This window comes from Mixophyes fleayi, chromosome 3, assembly GCF_038048845.1.
Source record: "Mixophyes fleayi isolate aMixFle1 chromosome 3, aMixFle1.hap1, whole genome shotgun sequence".
Classification (NCBI taxonomy): Eukaryota; Metazoa; Chordata; class Amphibia; order Anura; family Limnodynastidae; genus Mixophyes; species Mixophyes fleayi.
The window spans coordinates 192,271,467-192,292,066 of record NC_134404.1 but is presented as its reverse complement, the minus strand read 5'-3'; the positions used below and the strand labels follow the sequence as shown (position 1 = coordinate 192,292,066).

Sequence of the window (20,600 nt, the reverse complement as noted above, 5' to 3'; positions counted from 1 at the left end):
CTTCAGCAATAAATTTTAAATTCTCTTTATAATGTTTATCAACAGTACATGTAGGCTTCAGTTGTTTTCCGTTACCAGCGTTGTAATTACATTTTAATTGGCAGTAAGTACATTTTTATTGGCTTGAAGTACATTTTGTCGACAGAAAGTTTGCTTACAGGATTTGCTTAGTATAAGTTTGTCTATATTAATTTAGTAATATGTTAATTAAACCTCATGTTTAACTTTTAGTTACTAGCCAACAGTTGAAATCTATTATCATCAATCATATCTTATCTTCTAGTTACTTACTTCATACAGAGTCAGTTAAAACTGAAATGACTGAAGAAATTAAAAAAAAAAAAGCAAATATATATAATTTATAGAAAATATCACCAGATATCTACACACAATCTTGTTTAATAATAAGATTTATAATTCATAATATTTATGCTGCTTATTCTTACAAAGTTATTGAAAGAAATACACTATAATGGAAGCTTAAAAGGAAAATAACTAATTCAAGCTCTATTATTGATGGTATTTATCAGTGATTGGGATTAACTCTTTTAATATTTAACTTTTAATGTGTTTTATACATATTTTACTACAATTTATGCTTTGCTGGTATTTTAAACATATACAGTATATTTTACAGCCTGACTGTTGACTAGTATTCAGCTTGACATATTTAACTACGGCCATCAATGACATGAATAACTGTATCACTTGTCCATTTAGAGACATCTAATAATTATATAACATTCACAGTTCTGAGGAACATTACAGTACATTTCCATCCAACTCTAGAGATAAAGCCGTGGCCTCTGCACTGATTACAGGTTTGTGTCACAACAAGTCTTGTGCAAAGTGTTGCTGAACATGAAAATGCAGTACTCCTCCTCAGTGCTTTTCTGCTCTTTACAAATATTGATGTCTGTGAGCGGAATACGTAATTAAACTGGATGCATGCACGTTGGAAAGCTGGAAATGAAGTGGAAATGCTTTTGATCAGTGATGGTTTCTTGACTCTGAAGCTGATTATACAAGTGTAAAAGCGTAGAAGGTTATTGCATTCTTTTTTTTAACTCAATAATTTCAATAGCACGTACAAGGGCTGAGAACAAATTTATTGGCTGATGTTGAAGACAGACTGAAGTCTATGTACAATATAAATCATATTATATACACATTACACTGTGCTAGTACTAACTCTATTGGCTTCATCTCAGTTGCCCATGGAAAGTCAGGTCAGTGGACAGGGTACATAGCATATAATATCCCTCATATTTATTTACACTGATTTCTTCACCACAAAACTTATTGGGATCTTTTTGTATTTGAGATCAGAGTAATACAGTTTTTTTCTCCAGAATGATGTTTTGTTTAAATGACAAACACACCTATCAGTTTTCTTTAAGTTTAATATGAAGGTCTTATATCATTATGTAAACATACATAAACATTTTTGTTATGCATAGATTTTACCATATACAGGACACTCAAACTTGAATTTTTAGATTTTGTCAAGGACAATATAAGGAATCATGTGGGTCAAGAGGGTGTCTACATTTCCTTTTCTCTATTTCTTAACCAATTCATTTTTTTATGTTTGGAAATGACATGCACATATTTCTAAACATGCATACATTACAATCACTTCCCATTTTACAATTTTATAATCCAATTACCACATTTTGTATTTGATACAGTCATTGAAGTGGAAATTTAGAAGGGGCTGTATGGAAATTTACAAGGGGCAGTATAGAAAATGTATGTGGGTGAAATTTGATAGTTTTACAATGAAGGCAGTAGAAGTGGGCATATGTCATTATTATTATTATTATTGTTGTTGTTGCTAATATTAATAATAATAATAACCTTTATTTATATGGTGCCACAAGGTGTCTACAGCGCCATACAGATTGCAAACAATAAGATAGTACAGGGTAAAACAGCACAGAACAATAAATGAGTAGCACTATAACACCTAAAGCTCTAAGCACAGCTAATAATATCTATTTACAGAAAGGCTAGAAGGGGAGGGGGAGCAAGGAGCAATTGGCACAAGCTGGGAACCTGTGCCTAAAAGTGTGGGTGCAGCTGACAGGTTAGGAGCTACCAAAAGAGCTGCAAAGGTAAGCCGGGTTGGAGACAAGGGCAAAGCCCAAGGAGGAGGTGGACAGTGTAGTTGGAACAGAAGTAATAGGTGGTGAGACAGGTGGCAAGAGGGCCCTAAGAGCTTACAACCTAAAGGGAGGGCAAACATACATCAGTCACAAGCGGGTAGTCAGTGAAAGGGATCAGAACAGGAGGAGCCCTTATGAGGGATGGATGTAGAGAGAGGGTGAGGTAACTAAGCATAGAGAGTTGGTTAATGCCCATTCGAAGCTGCACAGACTTGGTGAGGGTCTGATAGCACGACGGTTTTTGTTCCAGTGGAGGGGGGCAACCTGGGAATAATCTTGCTTTCAGGAGTGGATTGCTGTGATCAGAGGGGAGAAGAGGCAATGATCATTGACCAAGGAACAGGAGGGAGTGTAGTTAGAGATGTATGGAGCAGTGAAGTGGCCGTGAGCCTTGTAGGTTATGGTGGGGAGGTAGGGGTAGGAGAGTCAGTGTAAGGCTGTGCAGAGAGGGGAGGCAGATGAAGGGCAGAGTGAGAGGAAGATAAGTGTTGCAGCCGCCTTTAGTATAGAACAAAGAGGAGTGAGATGGGAGATGGGGAGCAGGGTCATAACACTGTACACCAGACCACTTCAAACACTGATTTGATGACATAAGAACACCATCAGGAAGAAAAGAACAATAAACTAACACAGAAAACTAGAAAATGGATTGAATGTTCTTGTCATATGTACATGCTGCAATATGTCTATCTGTCTTACATGCTGATCTCTTCTAACAATACCAAACTTACACTGTAGTGAAAAGAAGGAGAAGCAGATCCATGGGAATGACCATTTTACAGTAAATACCGAAACATTTTCTACTAAAGGTGACTTATCCTTCAAGCTGTGCCTCTGTCTTAAATATATTGATAGCTTTCCCCTTTTTTAATTAACAAATTGGTGGAAGAATTGATTCCCAATCAGAAAGATCTAGCTGTTTCAATATTTTTGTATATGTTACTTAAGATATTAAAGTATTTAACAGCAGTGAAATTTATATTGAATTGTTGGATCTGGAGAACACGGTATTAATTACTTTCTGTTACATTTGCAGGAAAGTTATTGAAATGAAAGCTAGTAAAATGACATAAGGTTATACAGCAGCATTATAACATTGTTTAAAATAACTGAAAAGTTTTGGATGCATAAATATGTGACCTAGTTTCAACTCTTTTTCTGGGAGTCTTTTTTTTTTTCTGGAGCATATGTCATAAAAGAATTCTATATTTTGCCTTTTTACTTGCACATTATATTTCTTAACATTTTTGATGTATAGAAAAGCAAACTCTTCTTTATCCAATGTAAAAAATGTACAATTCTGTGTCTGTGTTTGCGTTGTGAGAACTTTAGAAAATATCTGTAATTGCAAGAGGCGGAGAGCCTGCTGATTACATGCTAGCATTTTAGATGGCATTTCCAACACTATTTTTTCTCTTATACTTGACATACTAGAGACTAAAATCACCATCTATGTGGCTGACAGATCATTGTGGAAATGACCTAATTTTGCTTTTTTTGGATGATCTCCATACAGTTAATGCTTCCTTCAGTTGTCCAGACACCCAAAAAATATTTGGCATATATGTAAAAGATTGACAAGCTAAATTCTGTATGGATGTTAGGGCTCACGCCCCAGGTATCAACTCCTAGAACCGCTTCAGAGGTCTTCGCCTATAGCAGCCGCCTTTCCCGTAGAGCTAGATGCGCTCACAGGTACTCAGATGCCCCCAGAACTTGTTCTCTAGTAGTAGGGGTTGATAACCTGAGAACGTAGCGCAGGTGTACACAGAGGTGGAGTGACAATGGATTCAGCTCATGATGTGGTCTTACAAAGTTTAGAAATACATCCAGAAAATATTGGAGGAAGAAGGGTGACCGTGCTTCATTCTGCACCTGAAAATAGATGTAGATTTATAGTTAGACCAAGAATTCCTTACGCAAGTCACATATGCATCAATCAGATTGTTTTTTAGTGAATTGTTAAAAAAACTCCTTGTATATGGAGGGCAAACAAACAAAAGGGTCAAACCGAGTCACCAACCAATAATCTTGAATTGTATTTTTTCATCCAAAACCAATAGGGTTGAAGTAGATACTATTATGTGCATTGTAAATTATATAGATTGTTATGATGTGATTAAAGTCCAACAATATATTACATTACCAATGCACTGAAAATAACTGTCAGATCAAACTTGTTAGTGTCAAGTTGTCACAAACAGGGTAGTTGGAAGGCCTTGCCTGCTGGTATTTGCGCTGCTACGCAAGGAGGCGCGGAGTCTAACCACGCCCCAGGTCTTCACCAGGGAACCCCGCAAGGAGTTTTGGACTTTCGCTGAGACGTGTCGGTCGCGGTTCTCCCAGGTAGCTACCAGCAAGGTTTGGTGAATAATCGTAGTCAATGATCCGTGCAGGCAACAAAGTACAGAGGGGTCAGGCAGAAGAGTAGTCGGGAAGCCTGGGGTCAGAGCCAGGAGATGCAGGCAGAATGAATCTATATGAAGGGGAGCCAAGAGACAGGAGCCAGGGAGAATCCGAGAGAGTAGTCAAACAGGCAGGGGTCAGAATCCAGGAGATGCAGGCAGAATGAATCTATATGAAGGGGAGCCAAGAGACAGGCTAGGAGACGAGATACTCTGGCACCCTAGTGATGCCAGAGTCTAGTTTAAATAGTGCTGCCAGACCTATCATTGGTGGGAGAGGAGGTCAGCTAGTCTGACTGCCGACGGGAAGTGCTGCTTAGCGTCTCCGTTGCCTAGCAATGGAGATGTGATGTTCGGGCGCGTGCGTCCGAACTTCTTGTGGGGCCGAAAGTGACATCCCTTTGCCTAGCAACGGGATGAGCGGCAGCAGAGAGGGCGTCCGTCCCGGCACCAGGTAAGAGTGCGGGACGGTGCCTGACACAAGTGTTCATTGTGGCCAAATGCAGCTCAAACGCATCCTGACAAATGTTCCCTTCACTACTGAATTTTTAACACAGGACTGATACTTCTGGGTGTTGCAGGCTAAAAAATAATGCAAAGCTAAGAGAAGCAAATGTTTGTCATAAAACGTGTGTGTAGCGGTCCTAATTATTTTTTCCACTGTCTGCATCATAGCTAACTTAATATATTTTGAGAGTCTTAAATACTTTAAAATAACGCCCCCCAATTACGAGGTTTAAATGTGGCAGGTAAAAATGCCACTGTAGTGGGCATAATATGATGCTTTAAGCTGCTCACAACCAATCATATGTTGTCTCTCTATGTCAATGAATGGCCAATGTTGATTTTCTGCTTTCAATCACTGTTAAATCCAAGGACCAGTGTTTACAGGGAGGGTATATCATTACTTTAAGTTTGTGGAGATAAATTGATGGTAGGAGGTTAATTTGCAAGATGCTCTAATTGTGAACTGAGATAGTAATGCGACTGATTTAGGCTGCACGGGAGGTTAGATTATGACTGGGGATTTAACTGTAAAACTAGGATTCTCTGTGAGAAACATGATTTATTTCTTGTTTTCATTTATACCATATTTTTACATGGTGTTAGAGCAATGTGATTACCCCAATGAATTTATATGTGTGTGTCTTGATACATCTATAGCACTACATTAAAATTCGCTACACCATTTCCTTCAAGAAGATCTAACAGGTAAGTAAAACCTTAACCATTTATTGGACAGCTAAACAGTATGTGTTTCATTTTTCCCTGGACAATCTAGACTAATCATTAACTGAAATTATTATTTTGTTAAAATTGAGACAAGATTTCTAGTTCAGTTTAATTGTAGATGTAGTAGGTTTAGACATGTAACTTGACACTTTAAGTGGAGTGAGGGGTGGCGATTATAAGCTCAGTAGACTTCATATCATGAGTGTCTACATTTTTTTAATATGTAGAGCTCAATGTGAATCAAGGAGAAAAAAATACACAGAAACATTTCTAAGCGGGGGAATTCAATTTGCTAGCGTTGTTTGTGAGAATAACGCGGTCCGTGCAATATTGACTTTATTACGGTAATAGTGCGCATTATTACCGTTAGTACGCTAATTGCAACACTGATTTTTGCTTGCGTTAAAATTAACGTACTAACGTTAATAGTGTGAGTGGTGCGTTATTTTCACGAACAACAGTCAATTGATTCCCCCCTAAATGTTTTAATTGGGGTAAAAATAGAACATAATTAAGTAGTGTTTATATGATCATATTAACACTTTTTTCTGTCGTAAAGCTGCAATATTTTAGTGTTTGCAGTCTTAATGTCCTAATTACCAAATAGATCCGGTCTGGGCTGAGCAACAGAGGACATCTTCCCTCCGGACTGGTCCCATATTAGAATGCATCATTTTTAAATAATGTTTTTAATAGGCTGCCAGCCCATTGAGTATGCGACCACATACGCATGGCTCCACAAGTTGTGAGCTGCTCCAAGAAACAAGTAGAAATGTCTCCTGTTTGCTCTGATGTATTAGGATATGCAGTCAGCCCAAGGGATGGCTAGACTAGGAGTTTTATTTTGAGGTGGATTTCCCTGCACAAGGGCTCGCTGATTATAGAGAAGGGGGGGGGGGTTAAAAGACTGCTCTTACTGAAGAGTATTGTAAGAACAGCAGGGTAATAGCAGAGAAAGGTTAAAATGTTATATTGACAGGCCACCAGTTTGAGTATCTGTCATTGGATGTCTGCCTGTCACTTCAGTAACACTCCAGAAAATGAAAAAATATCCAGGTTAATAATGGTAACAGTTGGACAGACACAGGTTGTCAAAATCTGAGTTAATGGTATGTGGGTTACATTTTGCATTGCAGACCAGAAGTTCTTGCACCCTTCCCCCTCAAGTTCTAACCTTAAAAATGAAATTCAAATTTATTTACGATTTTATTATATTTATTTTTTCAGATTTTTGTATACAGTAATTGGCAATGCATATCCCCAAAAAATGTACATAGTTACTCATGGTCAAATTAATACTAAAAACTAAACTAAATACTGAAATGACAATACTGATGATGTTGACTACCACTCAGACACTAGGAATTATTATGTTAATATGTTTTGGTATAATATATGTGTTTGCTAAATGAGTGGGATATTGTAGAGAACAAGGATAAGTGGGTATGGGGAGAATATTAATAATATTAATATTAATAATATTGGAGGCTAAGACTGAAGCTGAGATCCCTGTTGACTCCACCTGAAGGTTAATTTTGAGAGCTTGGCCTATTATGAAATTAGTATAAGCACCAAGTTGTGTGAATTTATGAGATCTGTTATATAAATAAGCCATATCTTATTATAGACTTGATACAACAAGGGGGTATCTAAGTCCTCTAGGGGAAGGAACAGGAGAAACCATGGGGTTTTAGCAATACAAACTGTAATTATTTTACTCAGAAGATCAATGATTCTGGCCCAGAATGCAGATATTTTAGGACTTCACCACCATATATGGAAGGAATGAGCCTGTCTCCCCATAACCTCTCCAATGTTGTGAGGAGACAGAATTATACATCCAATGCAACTTAATAGAAGGAAGTAGAAGATTTTGAAACTGTTTCTCTTATCATTTACTAGGTATCCTCCTCTGATACTCTCTCCAGGTCTGCCTCCCAATTGAACTTGTGTTTTGGAGTAACAGACTGCTAGCAATCAAAAGTAGAGAATTGAAATTATACCATTTGAGAGGTGGTTACAATAGCTCAGAAACTCAAATGGAGGAATCTGGTTTAAGAGGGAATTAACAAAGTGCCTCATTTGGAAATATTCAAAGAGTCTTGCCACAAAAATCAAATTTATGCTGTAGCACATCTAAAGGAACACATACCATTCTCCATAAAAAAATAATAATCTGATACCCTTATTAAACCAGGAGAGGAAGAATGCCATGTGTTGCACTGGGGGAAAACATGGGTTGGTTCATATTGGGCTGAAAGGTGAAGGGAGAGAGAATATTTTTAGATGGATTTTACAGGAATCCCGGATCTGACAATAAGGTTATAACCGGGTAAAAGAGAACCAGTGCAGGTGCTTTTTGGAAGGTACACCAATTATCAAAGCTAATGAGAGTACTTTGCAAGAAGTATATCCACCTCAGGGTTTGCCAAGGAGCAAACCAGGCATTTGCCTGGCTTAGAGGTAATAAATTTTGACATCTAGAAAGCCTCTTCCCCCATTGGAAGTTCTGTGCCTTAGGTTTGAAAAGCTCGTCCTCTAAGTTTTGTTCTTCTAGATGAATTGGACCATCTGTGTTATTGAGTTAGCATAGGTCCGGACACCTTAATTGGCAAGGTTTGGAATAAGTAGAGCAGTCTTGGTAGCAAGTTCATTTTAAGTATCACAATTTTTTTTGTAAATAAAACATAACACGATTTAAAGATGCAGTTGCCAACTAAGAGATGGTTTGTGTTTCTTCAACATATATCAATCTAATTACCTTTAAGAAGACATATGGCATTGTTCAATTTTCTACTTCAAGGTATGATAAGCTTCCTGACTGACGGGCTCAGACTGAGAGATCAGGATATACCTTCCTGGGAATAAGCAGCAACCAAATGTTTCCAGGAGACACACTTTTGTTTACAGTGGCAGCCATATAAATATCCCCCACATATTAATTTTGCAAAGGGAACACTGAGTAATTGGATAACCTCCTGAGAAATAAACTTCAGCTTTATGTTAAAAAGGTACAAAACTTGCTGTTAAAAAATGTATGTAGCGCAAATCAGTGATACATGAGAGGAGCTTGGACACAGAGTCAGATGAGTTCTATAAGATATAATTTGACCCTTAAAATAGGAATATCAAGCCTTTCACTTTCTACTTTTCTCCTAATGATGGGACTACAGGAGGTGCAGAGGGTTTGAGGCTGCTATGGGTCTTGCAGGACCTCCTCCACTGAGGCACCCTGTTCATATCCCCCAACCCAAGCCCCCCTCCCCCAACCCGTTGCTTGTGCTCTGCCTCTTCTCGGCATAGACAGTCTGGGAGGATAGTGCGACAGCAAATTTTGCTATAGAACCTGGCAATGCACTTTTCTGCCCCTGTTTCCATGTATTTTTATCATTAATCCCACTTTTTGTTGTATTGTCAAATCCACATCCACTTAACAATGACAAAGAGCCAGTGGTCAAAGGGGGTATCTAAAAGTGGTGCTATGGAAATTTAGAAGTGGCAGTATGTAAATTTGGAAGTGAAGGTATGAAAAATGTAAGTGAATGACATTTTATAGTTTTACAAAGAAGGCAGTAGGATCAATCGTGGTATGGCATACCACCATATACTTGCCCACTTCGACCACTGCAAAGAGCTATATCAAAACAAGTGTGTAAGTAACCGCCCTATTATTTATATAGTTCTGAAACCTTGAGTGCAAAATGGTTATGTTAAATTTACTGTATTAGAGTGATGTGTGGATCATTTACATTGCTGAGTGCTGTCTTGTGCTTAGCATCTGTTCATCCACATGTGAAACATATACGATCACTGTTTCCTATAACTGCAAGTGCATTACTTTGCATGGTGCTGGTTGAGAGCATATAGGTGGCTGTTACTTACATTAGCACTTCGCAGAGGAGCAGTTCATGCTGAAAACTAAGCCTCTTGAATTAATTTCATTCAGACTTTAATTAAACACTTACATCTGTTACATTTGTTTTTGGGTTTGAATGTTTAATTCATGACATGTTGACTCTTTATGCAGGGTTCAGCTGTAATGTCGCTGTGTTTATAATGTTGCATGTTTCTTTTGCTGGATAGCTTAATTGGCGGGCAGTAATTATTATCATTATGTAGACAATCAACGGCAGGCATGCCCAAACAAGCTCTTCACAAACATGAGTCACAACATTTAGAGATAATGAAAAAGAGAGATAAAATATATAACAATATTGTAACATGTTACATAATATTGAATGTATGCAGTATGTACACTTCATTCTTATTGCTTCTCTATTGTTAGGGACATACACTATAGTTTATGGAGGACTTTGCATATATTTATGTAACACCTCCTTGATATGGTAAATGTTCTACAGTTACTTTAAGGTAAGTATTTTTCTTTATCCACAGTATTTTATCCTGTGAATCTATTGGTGCCTCCACCTGATCCTAAATAGAGACTTGGCAGGTAACCCAGAATTAGAGCAGCCAGGGGTCGACTCAGAATGTTCCCCTTCCCCAACACTACTCAAATTATCACATTTACATATGAACAATGTTCTATCACATGAACAATGTTCTTTGGTAGAACTTCAATCAGATAGTATATACTTATTGATCTGTTGTAGGGTTCAATCAACTAAGTGATTTTATAATTGATAATTAATAAATAAAGCCATTTCATAACTTCAGGATCTATAAATGGAGAAACTACGATAGTTCTATTGAATGTTTTCCTTCAGTAAGTAATCTCTTATCTAGCTGTAAAACCTCTTAAGTAATTACTTATTCTAAGTAACTTTTAATACAATAAAGATACATTACTACATACAGTTTATGTTTAATGAAAACAATGAATCCAAAAGCAATACACATTAAATAAAAACTTATATTATAATGCTTGTATCACCACAAGTTTTCTATGCATAAATGTAAGATCTTGACAGTGAACAGTCCTAAACTATATTACATGCTATAATATCGTTATCACTGCCATAATTTATAAACTGTTCAAATGGACTAATTATATCTGCAGGTATAATATATAACCAACAGTTATATGATGGCCATAAGTTGGTGCACATAGAAATAATTCCTGTGGTAACATATAATTAATTTGTTGAACTCCAGCATTTATGATTCTCACTCCTGATTGAACTGACTGGTCAGTATTTTTACAGTTCGTAGGTTTAGTCATCACTGGAATTAATAATATCCTCTTCTTAATGAACTTCAATGATACCTGTTGCACTATTGTAAAGGGTAATTACAATCACTGTGTAGGTCTTGTACACCCTTTCTCTATGCTGTCAGTACAGCAGATGAATTCCATCTCCATTAAAGACTAAAATTGTGCTGGATGTCAATTCAGTTTAATGCAATTATTATGTTTACAAGGGTATAATATCTTCTTCACTCAAACAGTATTACACAAGCTATAATAGACTATTTTGGCTTCCATATTATCGCACAGGATGCCACTCAATGAAGTAAGCAAGTAGTCAATGTTGATATGATCAGAACTAGAAAGTGGCCCGTATACAATTCACACATTTACTTATAATCTAACAATCAGTCCAATAGTATTATACCGTCCAACCCATTATACCATCAACTTGCAGAAGATATTAATTAAATAAATGTGATCACTCAGATTTAAAAGTAACACTCCTTGTCATTACCAGTGACCTGGCAGCCTTTCTCCAATCACTGTGAGCATACAACAATCTACATAATATTTCTCATATGTTCTCCATTATCACCTTTAGTCATCTCTTGACTGTTCCTCTGCCCCGAATGCCATACAGTTCCAATGGTAGAGAACAAAAATGGCGCTGGGGAGAGGTGGTAAATCAACCAGAAATAAACCATGAGATTGGTTGATATAATAAAACAGTTTAATATAACACAATCAATACATCCCACAAGGAATCCCTATAAATATAAAAGCTGGTATAAAAATAAATGAGAATATGCTCCTAGGAGGCTTATAGGAGGAGTATAAATATAGAGTAAATTCATGCCATACTGGATGAAATGTATGGTCACAGAGAATTGTCTATATAGGGCTAATAAATCATAGTGCCCAATCAAACTCGTGTGTCCAGTTGATTGAATAAATGTCCAGATTAATCCAAGGACTAAGCAAACAACGAGGAGTATCTGAAATAAACCTCCGTCCGGACGGCTCTAGAATACAGAGAAATATAATCCCCTTGGGGAATAAATCTGACCCACATCTACATATAGATGAAACTTCCGTGGGGATACAGATGACAAGCGCGGTATGTTGAGTTTTCACGGACTTAACCGTTAGAATGGTAAAAAGTGTATTTACTCACTGATCTTGCCGCGTCGTATATCAAATTGGTCTCTGTTGAGGTCCTGCAGGTTCCAATGGTCACCTTTCACACACCACAACAGCTCAGGAATGTGATAATGTGCTGTTTATCTGTTATGTCGTTCTGTCAGTTCTGTGCACAAGTCATTTATCTAGCAGCTTGTGGTGTGTCACAGGACAGCACTAGGCTACATTTAGTTAAAAAATAAAAGATATTTAGTACAAATGTAATGAAGGTTTGTCCTCTATTTCATATTTCCTTTAATGGGAACTCAACACATTTATTTTCATGTATATCCCCAAGTTGATAATACAGTGCAAAATTTTTGTTAGAAATATTGTTTCTTCTGTCATTTGGTAGAATAATAAGAATGTATTTGAGATATTTGTAATATTTAACACCATCATGTGAGCTAAGTATTACAGCTGACTTGTATCAAATAAGTTGGAAAAGATAATCTGGGCTCTCAAACCTATTCTACCTGGTACAAAAATGGTCTGCACGACATATTATGACTTCATAACTTACATGTTTTTAAACATCTATTAAGTCAGTCCAAGCTACTCCAAAAGCAATGTAACTGAGAAGTTAAAAAGCTACAGTACCAAGTGAAATCTTGGAGAGTCTGCATCCTCTTCCTTTCTCATTTTCTACAATGGAATTTATTAGGTAAACAATAACTACTATTGGGTTTTATTTAATTTGATTCTCTGTAATATAGTTAATCTTTAGCAGTGCAGAGAAAAAGATTAAATTAAATTTTATCTTCCAACATTTCCTTTAACTGTTAGGAAAGGTTCATCATACATTTTATCCAGGACAGAGTTCCGTGGTCTCAGATAGAGCAAGGTTGACTTTGACTTTGGTATGCCGATCACTGTGCCCACCTCTTAACTGTGCCACACTCACATAATAATACTATGGCGTGAACAGTGTAAGACATGTAAGTCTTGATTTATCTGTAGACCCTATTTAAGTCAACCTGGGCATGAAGTGATTGAAGTAAAAGAAAGAATAATTTAGAATCAATTATTCAATTTAGTGCATATTATGTCCTGTAGGAACATATATGAAAAACAAGATGAAAGCAGGTTGGGAAGTATAAACCTGCTACTGCTGTGACTGTACAACACATAAATCAAGGAAGAAAAGCTCCATCTTTATGACCAGAGAATTAATGTCATGGTAACAATATTGAAACATGTTACCTAATGCTAGGTGGCTGGATCCCAGTGGCTGGCAGCCAGTTCTGTTCACTGGCAGCAGGTACCTGCAGTCATGACAGCTTGAATGTATCCAGGAGGAAGTAGAACCTGGTCAAGATCAGGCATTAGTGAACAGAAAGGCTGGTGGCTGTATTAAGATGCCTATGGGTAGCCCAGGAGAGTAGCCAGGAGGAAATAGCAGGGTCAGTACACAGTCTGAGGCAGGAGCAAACCAAGATGTCAGGAAGCAGGGAGCAAAGAAGTGCAAGGAACACAATTACCTAGGAAGGTAGCAATGAACGAATGTCCCCTTTAACCCCTTCAGTGCTGATGATGAGTGGGACTCGTCCTCAGCATATATCTCAAAAGTGCTAAGGATGAGTCCCACTCATGGACTTTGGAGAGGTGGCTCCTGACAGCACCAGGAACACTGCATAAATGATCTTCCCTGCATTCACATTATTACTACATAGTGTTAATTAGGGAATATAACATGCCATCTTTAGTCACATGTAGACCAGATTGTGGAAGCTCATCTACCAAACCATGCTAACCTCAGTTCAGAATTTTCAAGATTTTGGTATCTAAACAATCACTTTTTGGAAAATGGTTTGTTTACATTTTAAATGGCCTTTACTTACAGGTCTAGGTGTAAATTTACTGCAAAAGTATTAGCACCATACAACCTTATTTAATCAAGGCTGTAAATTGACAATTCTAAAACAAAGCAGCTCTTGCTTTACTCAGAACAAATTATGATCAGTTCAAAAGTTGAGCATTTTTGGATGTGCTGCCTCTGACCTGCTTACTTGTTCTAAAATAACAACAAAAAAGCTTAACAAATATAGCACTTACACTTGACATAGAGTACCCTTATTTACCAAAATCAATATTACCTTAATGTGGGTCAAATCAATAAATTAAAAAGGGATATGTTCAAATGGGAATGCTGCTTGGCACGTTATGTATAGTGAACCAGCAGAACAAGAAATAGTAAACTTGTGCAATCATTTGAGCAAATGGCCAAGTTAATACCCATTCAGGTTGTGGATCTTAATGTGCACTGGGTACAAAAACATGTTTGATGGTGCAAAACCCAACTTTCACTGCAATCCTCATTAACAAGTCCTGTGATTTTCTTAATGTTTTTTCAGTACTAGGATTGGTGTCTCATTGGTCTTGGCATCCTTTGATATAAGAGACTTTACTTTGATAAGGGTGCTACTATCCTCCATTGAACCCCTCATCTTCCTAACTGCAAGTTGAATGACCTTGTTTTCTTATCAGACAGGTGCTTACAGGGTAGATGGAGAAAGAGAGCAGAGTGTATGAGAGTGAGGAAAAGAAAGGTCTAAAGACCACCAAGAACCAGCTGTAAGAAAACATTCTATCTCCACAGAAAAGTGTTCATTCAAAGATAGAAAATATATTTTCACATTTCCTACACATAATACAAATAAAGAAAACACTTTATAGTGCCTTTAACACCTATTTTTCTTCTAATTTATTTAGAAGACCTGTGTCTAGAAAAGGACGTCTTTTACTTGTTACAAAAAACCTTACTGGTTTCAGTGTTTCAAGTAATTCATGTGTTTACTTCTTTGTCTAGAAATCTTATATTCTTTCTATATTAAGACATATACTTTAGAACTTTACCGTAGAGAAAGTAACTCATTAAAGGATATTTAAAGGTAATTTTCAAAAGGACAAAGTTTCTATTTCCATAAAATTGTGTCTAACTGCTTTACATACTAATGTTTGTAATAGCCCCTGGAAAATCAATCTATGCCTACTTTGGTGGGATTGCAGGTCCAAATGGAAATACATATAGTGCAAAGAGTCAAACATTCACTTCAAACTCCTGTCTAATAATACTAATATTGTAAGACATGTTTATTGTATATCTTAAATAAATAATGAATGTTTTATTGCGTGTGTTATTTTTGAGTGTATGTTTTTATTACATTAGCCCATATTAAAACTTGAAATGGTAAAAAGAGTTCAATGTAAAGTAGCGGATGACTGCCAATTACAGGGACCTCCTGAGTACCTCTGAAATGTATGTATGCTCACTCATTATTTTTTTGCAACAAGATCATTGACTATGATCTTTTCCTTTCTGAAGACTAATTGTATGGACCACTGATAAATTCCCTGACCTCTTGCTAATACTACAATCCTAAAGCTGTACTTGTGTTATTAAATGTTTATTACAAAGTGGATTGCTTTATGCATGGTTCCATTCAGCTGTAGAAATGTCCAATGTAAATAGTATATACACATTATTCATACGTGTTGTACACATCCCTTCATGTGTGTGTAGATCAGGATTGCAATACACCCTCGAGTCCAAGGTATGGAATAAGAAGGTTTAGAAATGTAGGGAGAATAGTAGGTAATAGTAGCAGTACTTGATTGTTGTGCTTATATAAGCTTCACTTATTCTACTTTTTTGTATATCATAAACATTAAATGAAGGATTATTTATAAAGTTAGAGCTGTGCTGGATGCTGTGTTTATATAGTTCTCCCCTAATATAGGAAAATATAATACAATGCAATACAATAAAATAAATGTTCTTAATGTTTTTCAGACTTCCCAGATATTGTATAGTTCAACCTTCTAGAAGATAACATTATGAAATCCCTTTTAAACAAGGATGATGGTAAATAAAAGATAGTAGGCTTCCAGATGGATGAAAACTGATTTGCTCCGATCCGGTCAGATGAGGAGGGCTGGATGCACAGAAGAACACAAAGGTTAGTTAATGATACAGCATAATATACTTTATTGTCACATGTAATTGATTGTACTAATGCAGGAACATTCTATGTATTCGATATAAGTTTCTAAAACCCAATAGTTATTAACCTGCAGGATAAACCTGTTACAGCATTACAGCATAGGATATTCTATCTGCAGTTTATGCACATTACGGGCCTGATTCATCAAGGCACGCATTCTGAGCACAAGTGCGTTTGTTCAAAAATGCATGTAAAGCGGCTCTGCGCACTCCAGAATAGGGACCCGAAGACGTGTGTTGATTAATTCAGCTGTAGATCTGCTTTGTTCTACTATACTGCAGAATAAGTCCAATACATGGACTTTAAATTTGCAAAAGAACGCACTGAAAAAAAAATTATTAAATTAATGTTAACTGTTAATAATATAGGCATTAGTGATAAGATTGTAAAAAAAAAAAAGTGTTTTTTTTTGTATCATTTTTTCCCATGAAATACATTTTTTAGGATGTTCTTAATGTTTACTGAACATAAAACAAATTTTTACACTTGCGCCTGATTGCAAACACATGTTATAGCATGCATACGAGACTCATCACTACTGATCAGGACTTGTAGCTCTGTAGCTGGAGCAAGAGATACGGCAAAAAAACAAGTAACTTTGAGATGCCCAGAGCTGGATTCAGACGTGGCTGCGTGTGCTCGAGATTAGCACACCTTTACTGTATATTCACTACAGCAAAACGCCCCTTCCCTGCCCCATTTACTCCCAGAAATAGTAGGCTGTAGTAAGTGTCCTTTGTGTTCGAAGACGGAGAGAACAGGGCTGTGCTTACTGGCATATGTCCTGCTTCTGGGCATTGCGTGGGTTTCCTCTGGGTGCTCCGGTTTCCTCCCACACTCGTAAAACATACTGGTAGGTTAATTTGCTGCTGTCAAAATTGACCCTAGTCTCTTCCTCTCTGTCTGTCTGTCTCCCTCTCTGTCTGTCTGTCAGTGTCTGTGTGTGAGTGTGTGTCTGTCTTAGGGAATTTAGACTGTAAGCTTCAATGGGGCAGGGACTGATGTGAATGAGTTCTCTGTACAGTGCTGCGGACTTAGTGGCGCTATATAAATAAATGATGATGATGCACAGACTGATTTTGCGTACAATATGCTAAAATAAGGTACTAGTCTTGATGAATGAGGCCCTAAGCCTACATCTAAAATGAGCTGTTGGATAGATATCACATATAATTTTATCAACTTATTTGTGAACAATTAACAAATGTTCTTTTGGTTTTTTTTGGGGGGGGGGGTTTAACACTTTATTCAATAAACAAAAAAGCAGAACATTTCCAATTAATAAAACAGTACAGCATAAAACTGGTTCAGCCATATAACTCCAATTAACAAATGTTTTAAGATTGTAGCCAACAAAAAGAAAAAGTGTTCTGAAGACAACTAAACTCAAATATTGAAAACGTAAAATATGAAGCATGAAATTCTAATGCCAAATCATGCCAAAACTCCACCCGAAAACTGAATGGTTGGATCATTTTTTGCTTGGCTGCATCTTGTTAGTGCAGTTGGAAGGTGTCCCCACACACAGGTGGACAATGGATGCCTTCTGAAAGCATCTTCTGCAATGCCCAAAAATGATCTTATTGATATCAGTAAGATCATTATCTTGCACGGAGGTCATTTATGGGTCAAACTCACTGCAATATCAGGTCAAATGCAATAACTTCACTGCAGCTTTTGTAAGAAGTAAAGGGATTAAATTTTCCCAGCAGGCCCACAGCTTTTAGACAATGAATAAAGGGGATCGGATATAAGCCAAATTGGAGACTGCAATTCAATCAGCCAAGCTCTGTCTTTGCACTTTCCCAGAGTCATGCAAACAGTAAACCAGATTGGGTAATTTAATTTCACCATGGATTTACAATGGATCAGGAGCAGGTGATATAATAATATCCTTACTAAAGTAATGCTAAATGATACAAATACAGCTGGTTTTGGCAAAGGACACCATTATCAGGCATGTACATAGCACATAGCTTGTGAAGTTGACAAAGACACAGGCCAATCAAAGTTAATATTTTCTAAACTGTAGCTGTGAAGCTCCAGACAAAGGCAAAACAAAAGATTATGGTCAGTTTAATTTCCCTAGGGGTAACAATTCCTTGCTGACCCCATAATTAACAATCAAATTAATTCCCTTGATCAATCAGCTACACAGTCATTTACTAATTGTTACTACAGAGACAATTTCTTTTATGAAGGACATCCGCTCCTTTTTAAATCCATTTTAGTGAGTCTTCCACCTTCCTACTTATGGAATGTCACAGCCTAACAATGCTTACTCTGAAGAACACCTTTCTGACCTTGGCTATGAACAGATAAACAATTGAGGAATATGAACTTTAGATTGACATATTTACCATAAACATAATGGTCCAAATTTTACGAGTCCAATGTACTGCCCGAACATACAGGTAAAATGCAGGCCCGCAAAATTGCTCTCTTATTTGGTTATTCTGAGTTGCATGTATCTAAGGTGCATCAAGATATGCTTTAAGGACTTTAAGTGTATCTTGATGTTGCTACATACTTGACATGACAGTCATCATCATTGACTTTATTTTTTTTATTTTTTTAACACTCTACTGATGATCATCATAATTAGCACAGATCTTTGCACCAGGGGTCAAGTGATGGACTCTAGTCAGTCCACTCATTCACACTCCATCCCGTTCCCTGCAGTCGGCCAATGACCGTCGCCTCTCCTCCACCCTGATCACCTCATCCCACTCCAGAATCCAAGACTTCTCCCGGGCTGCCCCTCTCCATTGAAATGAACTCTCTCCGACTGTCCCCTAATTTGGGCACCTTCAAACAAGCACTCAAAACTCATCTTTTTCTCAAAGCCTACCAGCCATCCACATAATCTTCTATCCATACTTGACTACCTTACACTCTCTCCTCCCTCTCTTGCGCTCAATCCCCTCCTCTAACTCCCTTTGTGCCTCCTGTCTGTTTACCCTCCCTCTAGGATGTAAGCTCTTATGAGCAGGGCCCTCTTCCCTCTTGTTTCTCTACCTAGGCTTCAGCTCCTAGTCACTATGCAAGTTATGTTTGGAGTGTTTGAAGTCCTGGTAGTATTTGTTTAATGTTCGGTACTGTATGTACCCTGTATGGTCTTTTGTCTGTCTCTGTACAACGCTGCGGAAATTTTGTGGCGCCCTATAAATAAAGGATAATAATAATAATAATAATAATAATAATAATAATAATAATTAGGCTGCATCTCCATGGGGGGTAGATAGATAGATATTATTATGCTGGTATATACTCTACTTGATAGTATGCACTTGGTTGCAAACCTAATCTGCCACTGTCTCTTGATTTGATACAATATTTTTAATACTTTGTTACCACTTATATTTCTGTAATTCAGGACTACGCACTGCTACAATATTCACATCAAATTTATGAGATTTTCCTACAATGTGTAACATAGTGACTTGTATGTAGCTGTCTTATCTTCCTTGTTTGGGTGGGAATTAATAGGGAGAGCAGTTCTACATAGTAATACATAGTAAGTTTGTTTTGAACCAATTATTTTTAATGATGTAATTTACTCGATTTCTATTTTGCATTAGCTTTATCTGTTTATCCTTTTCTTATGTGTTATTGAAGGTAGTTTTCTGAAAATGAAGTTATTTCTAAATAATTTTGTTAATTTTCTTGCAATTTGGAATTAGTGGAGTTAAATTGAAGATGAAAGCTGTGTTTTCTTTTAAAACAAAACGTAGTTTGTACAACATTTTTATAGACGTTTACTTTTGTGTGTGCGTTAGCTGCATATAGTCAGTTGCTTGTACCCTGACGATACTCTATTATGATTTTCTCTCACATATTATATTCATGCATGGATTTGAATCGAATGATGGTGGTCTCTCGTACACATGAAGAAAAACAAAACAGGAATTTAAAGAAGCAGGAAATAATTTTAAGTATATTTGTAGTTTAGATATTTCTACTGTATCGCGTAATCAGTTTGAGAACGGAGATTACAATACTTTCCTAGCTTCACCCTCAGCAGGTGTCTCGCCATCATTGTGCAGACAGTAAAATGGCTCAAACTAATTTTAGATGCAAAATGAACATTTTAAATGTGACAAAATTAAACTTAAGGACTTATTTAATAAGATAGCTAGGACATTTTTGTTCAGTAGAAATGAGAGTGCTTTGTTTAACTATATTAAAATACATCAAATGTATTAAAGGGTAGGATGGGAGCTTTAAGCCCTACTCATTGGAGATCAGTAAATCTACATTACCATGTGAGCTCAAACTGTTTACCGGTCAACAATATGAGCAGCCTATGTTTAAGACATAAATCCAAATCATTGCTACCAGAGGAAGCTAATATTCAAAGTCTCAGCATACGAAAGTTGAGCTGTAGTTATTTCCTTATTAAAAGATGCTAGAGATTGCTTACCACAGAAGAGTGATACTTGGTTTGACTGAGACTGAG

The 20,600-nt window shown here is 36.9% G+C and overlaps 1 protein-coding gene across 2 annotated transcripts in view; it reads left to right on the top strand.

Annotated features, from left to right (window-relative positions):
• The window catches only part of HS3ST5 (heparan sulfate-glucosamine 3-sulfotransferase 5), a 245,783-nt gene that overhangs the window by 93,770 nt on the left and 131,413 nt on the right, over positions 1–20,600 (top strand). For both annotated transcript variants that reach the window (XM_075202944.1, XM_075202945.1), the window contains exon 2: positions 15,931–16,096. The gene's annotated coding sequence lies outside the window, so the exon portion shown is untranslated. The remainder of the gene's footprint in view (positions 1–15,930; positions 16,097–20,600) is intronic.